The sequence below is a fragment of the Myotis davidii genome, unplaced genomic scaffold (genome assembly GCF_000327345.1).
Source record: "Myotis davidii unplaced genomic scaffold, ASM32734v1 scaffold134, whole genome shotgun sequence".
In the NCBI taxonomy this organism is placed as follows: Eukaryota; Metazoa; Chordata; class Mammalia; order Chiroptera; family Vespertilionidae; genus Myotis; species Myotis davidii.
Window position 1 is genome coordinate 5,260,112 of NW_006288853.1, and position 12,006 is coordinate 5,272,117.

The window sequence follows — 12,006 nt, forward strand, 5'->3', positions numbered from 1 at the left end:
TAAATATCTGATATGCAGGATGTATTTTCATTGTTACAAATTGAACATAATTAAAGCATAGTGATTAATCACAAAAACAATATGTAATTATATATGTGCTTTCCGATGGTCTTAGGCGACCCCTGTGAAAGGTTTGTTCGACCACCAAAGGGGTCGCGACCCACAGGTTGAGAACCGCTGCACTATAACCTACCGCACACCTCTCACGTCATCCTATAGCATTTATCCTGCCATGAAAGTCCTAATCTGTCCAGAGACCCAATCCTTTAGGACTCTGAAGAGATGAGTGCAATTTGTATAAAGTAATTCCAGATTAGGAATCAATAAGACTTTCCTTTCGTTATACTGTTTATTGGCATTTTAACAAAGGTTTTCCGTGTTTCAACTCAAAGGAGCCAGCAATATGAGGGTTTGAGGTATCAAAGCAAAGGTAATGTAGAGAAGCAGTTTGAAAATATAGGGAGCCCAGCCAGCATGGCTCAGTGGTTGACTGATGACCTATGAACCAGGAGGTCATGGTTTGATTCCCAATCAGGGCACATGCTCAGGTTTCAGGCTCTATCCCCAGTGTGCGGTGTGCAAGAGGCAACCGATCAATGATTCTCTCTCATCATTGATGTTTCTCTCTCCCTTCCTCTCTGAAATCAATAAAAAGATATTTAAAAAAAAAATAGAGGGAACTTTTCAGCATATCAAAAGTAGCTGCCCACTCTGTTAATGTGTAAATCTGGAATTGAATACAGACGAGGAAGTAGAAGCTGTGTATATTTAATGAACAACCCTCCCTGTCTCACTCACATCAGCCAGTCCATTAAAAGAATCAACACAAACTTTGAACCCTATACCAACACCCACCTCTGAAAGAAGAGAATGTGGGAGGAGCAGATTTTGTAGTTATACAGTGAAAAGAGAACTGCTTTGAAAATTAGAAAACTTGGATTACAGTTCTGCCTTCACCACTAAATAGCTTTGTGGTAAGTCGGTTACATGCTTAGACCTCAATGAAGTTACTGTGGACGGAGAGACTGAATTAGAGAACCTGTGAAGGCTTTTTCTCGCCTAACCTTCCATGTTGCTTTTTTCCCATTGCAAACTGAATTGCCTTGGGGAGGAAGCAAAGCTGAATTAAAGAGTTTTATGTCGAACTGCCTGTCAAGAATGCTGAAGGGAAAAAAAAAAAAAAGGTTCTGGTTTCCAGAGAGGCAGATTACAGTGGTTAAGAGTATAGGGACTGGGCATGAGTCGGGGGATGAGGGGGTACTGTGGGGATAAAGACACATATGTAATAACTTAATCAGTGAAGAAATTAAAAATAATTAAATAAAATAAAAACAAATGCCCCCCAACCCCAGGAAAAGCAAAAAAAAAAAAAAAAAGAGAGTATAGGGACTGGAGTCCTTTATTCCTGGATTTGGGTAGTGAATTGGGACAAATTATTTCACCTCAATTTCCTCACCTGTAAAAGAGGAATACTAATACCTATGTCATAATGTCAGTGAGAGGATTAAATGCCCTAATACATATCAAAGCACTTGGCACAGTGGCTGATGCCCTAGAAGGTCTTCATAACGTGGTGATGGCATTATTCATCCTAGTTCTGCTACTAAATTAATTCTTAATAGGCTAAGTCATTCACCTGTCTGGGTCTCCATAAGTTTTTTTTTCTTCTCCCAACCACTAAGACTAGATTATTTCCAAGGGGCTTTCGATTTCCATCTTTCAATCTCTATCTTTTTATTCTTTTATTCTCACGTGAGGATATGTTTTTGTTTTGTTTTTATACGAGAGAGAGAGAGAGAGAGAGAGAGAGAGAGAGAGAGAGAGAGAGAGAGAGAGAGAGAGACACTCCAACTGGGGATCGAACACAAAACCTAGGTATGTTCCTTGATCAGGAATTGAACTCACAGCCCTTTTGGAGCACGGACAATGCTCCAACCAATGGAACCACCTGGCCTGGGCTCTATCTTTTTATGTTAGTAATAGAAACTTTTGTTTTAGAAATTTGGCCAGTTTTGAATTTAGTACCTCCATTATCCCTCTGATGTGCACAGAGTAGTTTCAGAGGAAGACCTACTCCCATAGTGTGTGGAAGGGTCATTGCTGGCTACCAGGATAAGAGTTGTACAGTTTTAACTTCAAAACCATTGCTGCTGTAGCCCCATTCCCAGTAGCAAGAGAACCTACATCTTCAGATGTCTGGGTCCCAGGCCACAGGACAGCTTTAGAAGTCATGATTATTATTGCCATATTTGTAAAGTGCAGCAGCCACTCGGTCCTCCAAGGCATTTGTCTCATTAGGCAATTAATCACATTCACCCATAGGTGACAATTTAATTAAATGTGAATATACTGCATGCCATGGATTTCTAGCATCATGTTTCTTATTGACAAGGAGCTCAGTATATTCAAACCCCCAAACTTGATCACAATAGTCCTGACATCCCATAGTTGAGGGTCTGTTTCCTGGTTCACTCCTGGTACCAGTTCTGTATCAGTCAGAAGACAAAAACCATACCGGTTACTTGAACAGAGATAATTTAGTATAAATAATTGTTGACTAGGTATAATGATAATAACTAAGTAACTGCAAAGGTAGAAAGAATACTTGAATGAATCACTAGATAGTAATTGCTGTAAACAGCTATAATCGCTAGGGCTGAGAAAACAAAGGAAAATTATTAGAATTTTTAAAACTTAGAAACAGGGTCCATATTAATAATTCTTTACATTAAATTGTCTCTGTTCAAGTAATTGGTGTGGTTTCTGTTTCCTGACTGTACTATGACTGATACAGTGGTTGTGTAAATTTATATTCCCACCAGCAACATATGAAGGTTGAGATTATTTAACATCCTTGCCAAAACTTGGTATTTTTCATCTTTTTCATTTTAGCTATTGTAAGTTTAAAGTGCTTTTACTGCAGTGTGGTTTTTAATTTACATTTTTTTCATGGGGAATGAGGTCAAGCACCTTTCCATTTGTTTACTGGTTATTTTTTTAAAATATATTTTTATTGATTTTTGACAGAGAGGAAAGGAGAGAGATAGAGATAGAGAGTTAGAAACATCGATGAGAGAGAAACATCGATCAGCTGCCTCCTGCACATCCCCCACTGGGGAAGTGTGCACAACCCAGGTACATGCCCTTGACCGGAATCGAACCTGGGACCTTTCAGTCCGCAGGCCGACGCTCTATCCACTGAGCCAAACCGGTTTCGGCTACTGGTTATTTTTTAAAATGAAATTTATTGGTGTGATATTGGTTAATAAAATTATATAGGTTTCAAGTGTATAATTCTATGATATCTGTATATTGCATTGTGTGTTCCATCACCATATATTTGACTTGTTATTTTGATCTCTTCTCTTTTTATAAAATATATTTCATTGATTTTTTTACAGAGAGGAAGGGAGAGAGATAGAGAGTTAGAAACATCGATGAGAAAGAAACATCGATCAGCTGCCTCCTGCACATCTCTTACTGGGGATGTGCCTACAACCTAGGTATATGCCCTTGACCAGAATCGAACCTGGGACCTTTCAGTCCACAGGCCAACGCTCTATCCACTGAGTCAAACCGGTTTTGGCTGATCTCTTCTTTTGTGAGTTATCTGTTCAAGTCTTTTGCCCATTTTTCTATTGGGTTGCTGCCTTTTTCTTATTGATTTGTGAGAGTCCTTCGTACGTTTTTGGACTTGAGTTCAAAACATACAGCTCTCTGTCAATATGCCCAGGCGGCCTTACTAACTCAGATGTGCTTCCTTTGATTAAACATCAAAAATACTATATAGAACCAAAATTAAAAAATTAGTCTGAAAAAGAAACGTTTTTAACAAAAAAATTGTTGGGGAAGGGGTTTTAAATGGCCCCAGGAACTAAATTACTATGTTGTTCTTATTGTAGGACTTCAACAAACCTAAGCATAATGGAGATATTATAACTTTCTCGGTTATGAGAAGATAGGAATATGTATTTTATTCATACATTTATTTATTCATTTTACAGATCTCTTTGAACACATGTTTATTAAGCATTAATTATGTGCTAGAAACTATACCAAGTATGTATTTGTATATAATACCTCCTCCTGAAGTATTAGAATTCATCTTGAGAACTTTACAAATATCATCATTGTGATATAATAATAAATTTGCAGTAGATTTAAAAAAATCTTCAGGAACCCAGAATATTTTTGAAGACTAACAACTCATACCCACTAACTATCTGAGCCCATGAATATCAGTCATCTGGAAAGGTCTCGTGCAATTGTTAAAGATGCCTTCGAATTTTATTAAGGCTCATGACTTTATTCATTCTTTCATTTACTCAAATCAAATATTAGTTAAGCACATATTATAGAAGCATATTAAATGTAAACTAATTTCTTAGATCTTCCTTTCTTCTGTAGTCTTAACCTACATGTAAAATTTAATTTAACAACATTCATTCATTTCCCAGTAGTATTTCTGGGAGAAGGACCCATGTTGGCAATCAGGAGGTTACTTGTCTATGTTTATATTTTTTTTCACAAAACTGATAAGAAATCAGCTAAGGCCAATTTTAAAAGAATCATGAAATATTTATAATCTTTCTCAAATCCTATTAAATAAGTCCTATATTCTGGGAATTAATAACGGTATTTGTAAATTAACTCAGGATTCTGAGTTAGGACCATTTCAACATGCTATCCTGGTTTATAATATTTTGGTAGTAAGTGAAATTTCCCTCTTCTTGATAATAATCATGTTTTGATTGAATAGATAATAGGTCTAATTGCTATAGGGTCTTAAAGTGGTAGCATTTATAGATATCTCTATATATCTGTAACAAATCCATTAAATGAGTCATTCCCTCTGATGTTGGATAAACCAATGGGCCCTATTTCAATCTAATACATAAATTTTAGCAAAGTAAGGCATGTAGAAAGGAACACGATGACTTCTTATAATTCTCTGAGACTGAAATTTTGTTTATACTCTAGGCAATGAAATAGTTTGAAACTATTTATTTATTTATTTATTATTATTTTTTGGATGAGAATTTTTTTATTGCTTAAAATATTACAAAGCGTAATACATTTGTCTCCTTTTTTCCCCTTTTGACCTTCCCCCAGCCTCCCCTACCCCGCAGTGTCTTGTGTCCATTGGTTATGCTTATATGCATGCATACAAGTCCTATGGTTGATCTCTTATCCCCCCCCCACCCAGTTTGAAACTATTTAAATAGAATTGTACCCTATTACACATTGACAGCAAAAAACTACATTTTTTTTCATATGTATTCTTAGTAATGTTATTGGGTATGGTGATTATGATATTAGTAGCATGTTTTAAAAATTTATGTTATATTGATGCTCCAAGATAATTCAAGGGATCTTTCAGTAATTCTTTTGAATGATACATTAATGTTGGACTGCAAAGTTTTGGGAAGAACTGTTCCAATTTCATGGTTAGGATAGATAACTGAGCATTTTAGAAAAAGAAAAACATTGTATATAAAATGTAAATTTCGGAAAAATTTCTCCTAGCATATATTGCTTGGCACATAATAGGCATTTAATACATTTTTTTTTCTTGACTAACTGATTGAATGAATGAATAAATAAATAAATTATACTCATCCAGGTCTTATCTCATATATATATATATATATATATGTATGTATATAAGAAAAACGTATCTATCTCTCTCATACTTACAGTAAGAACCTATGTGATCCTGTATAAATCTACTTCTCTGACTTAACTGATCATTCTTTTATAGAACTGTACACCTGAAACCTATATAATTTTATTAACCAATGTCATCCCAAAAATTCAATAAAAAAGAATGATTTGTTAATGATTGTTACCTCTGAATAATTTTCTTCCTTTTTTTCACTCTTATAAGCTGTCTACACGTTTCAAGACTCATGCTGCTTTTTATTCTTTAGGCTAGTTTTTATTTAAGAGAACAAAACTCTGTTTCCGTCTGCTTTTTAATAAATGTGACCCTTTCTGTCATCCTTCCCTTGATCCTTTCCAAACCAGCAGTGTCGCTACAAGTGAGGGCTGAGAGAAAACATGCCAAGTGCAATAGCTAAATTTAAAGAGAAGCATTTGCACCTGTTGTTAACTGGCAATGACCAGTCACACACCCAGTTTCTTCCACCCTCTGCTTTTCACCAAGTGCAACCCATAGCCCACTCCTTATGTGTTCATGTATAAGTAAATACCGATTATATACCTCATAACAAAATGAGAACAAATATAGCATTTGACACTAAGTGAGTTCAGTCTCAAAGAAGCTGAAATTTAAGCAATGTTGTATAAAAGAGGCAATCCAAGAAGTACTTGTCATCATCCAAATTTAGCTTACTTTGCCAGATCGGCAACTCTAACCGGGAGGAGCTCTGTAGGAGAAAGATAGTCACATAAATAATTTTGATAGAAAATACACATAAAAGGTACAAGAAGAAGGGGGACAGTGACCCAGCCAGCCAGATTAATCTAATCAAGCAGGTCTAATAATAAAGGGGTGTGGCTGACCTCATTGTAAGATCTGCTTACATCAAGTACCAAAGTACTTTGATAGGAAGTCGAACAGCAGCCCTGGCTGGTGTGGCTCCGTTGGTTGGAGCGTCATCCTGTACACCAAAAGGCGGTGGTGGGTTTAAGTCTGGGTTAGGGCACATGCCCAGATTTCGGGTTTGGTCCCCGGCTGATGTCTTACTCTCACATGGATGTTTTGGGTGAGTCAGATATATGACTACTTAAAAAAAAGTCAAACAACAAATTATGGGAGTTTCATTTTATCTGGACATTCATTCTCAGAGAAGGCCAAGCTGGTCTTCAGGAGAGTAGAAGAGATGCTTATAGGAACCGTAAGAGCAAAGAGTTGGAGGTAGGAAAGTCAGGGCATGTGCAGGGTATGGGTAATAAATACGGGGAGAGTGTTGAGAGAGGGGAGCAATGTACTGATTTAACATTTTGTTATAATTCAGCCTTGTCAGAGAGGGTTCTTTTGATTTGGGCGGCAGTTTTGAATACTCTGGAATGGATGATGTTGGGTTCCATCAGAATGTGTGCTGAATTTCTACGCACTTAGGAGGTGTGGTTTATTTGAGTGCAGAATTAGTGCCCTGCCCCTTTGATAGTGTCCCTATCACTGTAGATAGGGACAAAAGACTTCCTGACTCCAAAGATCTAGTAAATAGCAACGGCCATGGGAGGCCACAAGCAGACCCAACACAAACAGGACAGCATTCAAGTTTGCTGCCAAGCTTTCTGATCCTGAGAAACACAAAAATGTTAAGAGGGAGTGTATAAATATATCTGGTAAATTACGTGTGTAAAGTATGTAAAGGATCCAGGAGAGAAACAAAATGAGGAAGAAAAAATGTGTGTGTGTGTGTGTGCGTGAGCGCAGGTTTAATGAAGTGAGACTAGAAATAGGTTTACTATATAGGAAAAGATATGCTTAAGAGTAAGTAGTTGAACCCTTCTCAGCTTCATTTACTAGAAATATTCATGATCCACAGAAGCTGACAGGAAGATGACATAAAAGATCACAGACATAGGAAGTCATGGGAATGTAAGTGGTAGTGTTGGGGAGATAATTACAGATGAGTAGGTGTAGAGAAATGGGAATAATGACATCTGGAAAAATAGTGAAGGCGAGGAGCTAGAAAACAGGCTGCAGTTCATGATAAATATTTGGAGACTAAACCCTTACTCTTGCTTTGCTTCTTCATATACTTTTTCCTGATCTTCACTAAAGACTTGCTGATCTGACTTGGATAATAAGTCACATTATCAGTGAAGCATGACCTTGAAGCAGACCCCTTTCATGTTTTCTTGCTCATGTCAATGAAGTGTGTACATCACCTAACCTGGTTATTCTGGAATGCTTAGGCAGATACTCCATTGAGTTGAGTCATAATTGGGAGCTGACTTCAATGTATATTTTAGTAGGGAACCTAGTTAGGTTTTCATGCTCCAGGAAATCTGTTCTGATTAGTTGTAGGTGAAAAAAAGATCAACCTGTTTTAAGGATTGGCACAGAAAACAAGCCTTTAGCGATGTAGGTTCAGTGACTATGTTTTTACAATTACAAAAATAGCATGCAGGTGGGGAAAAGTTAAACCATTCAAAAAGGTAGCTATCCCTTAAAATTCACCAGTTAATGTGTTTTCTTGTTTATTCTTCCAGAAATCACTATCCAACTATCTAAATTATATATGTATATATAAAACTTTTAAAAGTATTATTACTTTCTTAAAAAGTAGAGATGGGTCACCCAGAAATTGAGCCAAACCACTATGCCCAATTAATATTTGACAAAGGAGGCATGAGCAGGCTATGGAGTCAAGACAGTCTCTTCAATAAATGGTGTTGGGAAAATTACACCATACACAAAAATAAACTCAAAATGGATAAAGGACTTAAACATAAGACGGGAAACCATAAAAATCTTAGAGGAATCCACAGGCAGCAAAGTCTCAGACATATGCTGAAGCAATTTCTTCACCGATACCACTCCTAGGGCAATGGAAACTAAAGAGAAAATAAACAAATGGGACTACATCATAATAAAAAGCTTCTGCACAGCAAAATAAATCATCAACAAAACAATAAGCAAGCCCACTGCATGGGAGGACATACTTGCCAATGTTATCTCCAATAAGGGTTTAATCTCCAACATTTACAGGGAACTCATACAACTTAACAAAATGAATATAAACAACCGAATCAAAAAAATGGGCAACGGGCCTAAATAGATATTTTTGCACAATTCACCATAGCTAAGATTTGGAAACAGCCTAAGTGCCCATCAGCAGATGAGTGGATGAAAAAACTGTGGTACATCTACACAATGGAATACTATGCTGCTATAAAAAGGAAGGAACTCCTACCATTTGCAACAGCATGGATGGAACTGGAGAGCATTATGCTAAATAAAATAAGTCAGTCAGAGAACGATAAATGTCACATGATCTCACTCTTGTGGAATATAATGAACACAAACTGATGAACAAAAACAGATCCAGAGACAGAGAAGCATCAATCAGACCATCAAATCTCACAGGGAAGGTTGGGAAGGGTGGAAGAAGGGGGAGAGATCAACCAAAGGACTTGTATGCATGCATATAAGCATAACCAATGGACACAGACACCAGGGGGGTGAGAGCATGAGCTGGGGGAGTGGGGTGGCAATGGGGGGATAAGGACACATAATACCTTAATCCATAAAGAAAAAAAAGGTAGAGATGGGATAATTCTTTTTTATTTTTCAATTACAGTTTACATACAATATGATATTAGTTTCAGGTATACAACATAGTGATTAGACATTATATAACTTAAGTGATCAACTCAATATGTCTAGTACCCATCTGACACCATACATAGTTATTATAATATTTTACAATTCATTTAAAACTTATTGCATATATTCGGTTACAGGGTTATTCTCCAATTTAACCAATTCCCTATTGGAAGATATTTAAGTTTTCTTCAACATTTTATTTCAAAAGTTCTGATATTTTAAAGTTTTTTTTCCTAGTTGCTTTACCATCCCTTATAAATTTTATATCTTTAGACTCGCAGTGGTTCTCAACCTTCTGGCCCTTTAAATACAGTTCCTCATGTTGTGACCCAACCATAAAATTATTTTCGTTGTTATTTCATAACTGTAATGTTGCTACTGTTATGAATCATAATGTAAGTATCTGATATGCAGGATGGTCTTTGGTGACCCCTGTGAAAGGGTCGTTCGACCGCCAAAGTGGTCGCGACCCACAGGTTGAGAACCGCTGCATTAGAGGATCAGCACAGTGTCTGACGTAGCAGATAGTTGATAAATATTAATTCCTTTTCCCTTCATGTCTACTTTTTTTTTTTTTAAAGGTATGAGAATGACTTTCTGTTGCAGTACCTACACTTTCTCCTTCTGAGGCCTGGTCAACCAGCCAATGTGAGATATGTCCTTTGCATATATGGAAAAGATCTTCTTTATGAAGTGACAACTGACATTTGTTTATATTAGTTTCTAGCCCTGGATTATTATAACTCCGTTTAGTCAATGGATCCTCAAATTACACAGCTTACCTGTGGTGCATCAGTGGTTTCATCTTTGTAGATAAAAGATGGCACATTTTGGTAAATAGATAAGAAGGTTTTGGTAATCCCTCCAGTTTTAGGTTTATGCACTTAAAAATCACACCCCTATTTATTGTGGTTATTGTGCAAATGTGCAGAACTAAATCTCAGTACTGCAGGCCGCACGTCTAATTTTTATACTTGGAAAAATAGAGAAAACAGCAATTCCAATAGAACTTCTCAAAGTGTAAGATGGAGATGGAGGGCACAATCCTGATTCATAGACATATTTGAGGAATGCACAGGCAATAGAAACAAAAGTAAAATTTATGATAATCCTAGTAAGAAGGTGTGAAGGGAAGGGAGAGAAGACAAAATGGCACTGGCACAGCATGGGTAATACCTAAAATGCAGATGAGATAAATATAGATGGGTGGAAAACAACTGTAAGTGAAGTTGTTTCAGGAAGGTCAAAGATTTCCAACTAAGGGGATTAGTGTGTGCAGCTGTTAAATGGGAGGCTCATCTCATTCTTAAGCTCTCAGGTTTCACTGTTGGGCAATAAATGCCTTTTGGTTGAGTGGCTTGATAGTCTCATCCTAACAAGCCAATCATTTTACTGTCCTGGAGTGGGGTGGAAGGATTAAGCTAACCAATATTCAATAACTCTTGGTCAAAAAAGTACCATTTCAGTCAAGCTTTAAAGAATATTATTAGAACAAGTGATAAAATAAAATTTTGTTTGTGTGTTTTTGTTGTTTCTTTATCACCTAAGGCTACCCTTCAAAAGTGTTTCCAAAATTAAGAATAATACTTTTATTTGCTTACCAAACTGTTTTCCTGCTCCATATTTCCAAAGGAGTATGAGAATTAACCAGCTCATAATAAAAACAGACAAAATCCTCTTCTGAGGAGATTCAGGAACCCCAAATCTTGTTTTTTACAGTCTTTAATGAGCTCTCAGGATGACCTTGTTTCTTGTGGAAAGGAATATTTTTCAAGAGAAAGTGATCAATGGTATTCCAATGCATTTTCTAATGCCTAGTTTAGCTAAATTATGAAAATAACCTTTATATGATTTTATTAATTCTCAACATGTTCTGTTTCTATAGTTTAATAAGTTCACACAAGGTCAAAGAGGGTAAGAAAATAGAGTAGTGCTTCTGGATAGTGTAAGAATATCAATACTAGTATAAAGTTGCTAAAAAATGAATTGAGCATTTGAAATATATACAGGTCTGTTAATTCATTCCAATGGCATGTACTCATTCTGGGACTTAGATATCATAATCATCCTACCTCTCCTATACTATGTTACTTATCACAGTCATTAGATCACTCTATGATGTAGGGTTAATTTCAGCATATCCAAATGCCATCAGTTATGAATAATAATTCTGAGCATGTTGTTGAGAGTCCCAAGCATGCCTAGTTAATTATTATTAATTTGGTGCCTATTTTGCCGACTTAGAACACTCACAGAGTACAAAGCTTTGCACAAATATCTATTTTCCCAGTTACCCTTATCATAGCTCTATCCTTGGTGCAGATTAGCCAACTCGAATATGCCATCTCTATTGCTGCTATTCTGAGGGGCTCGGGTGACAATTACCAGTTCCCTAGAATTTGCCCGTAATTGACTATGTCCCACCATAGGTAACTCTGGAAGTGACAGGCAGCCTCAAGTGTGGTTCTCCCGCCTGTCGATTGGACCTTGCAGGAAGCCCCGCCTCACCAACTCAGCCAAGGGCTGCAGTTGGTCGGGCTCCGGTGAGTGGCGGGCCTTAGCTCCGCCCCGGCCGTCCGCTGCGCTGCCTGGGTCGGCGCCGTTTCCAGTTGAGAGATGGCGGCCGCCGCAGGTAGATCGCTCCTGCTGTTCCTCTCCTCCCGAGGGGGCGGCGCGGGCGCCGGCGGCTGCGGGGCGCTGAC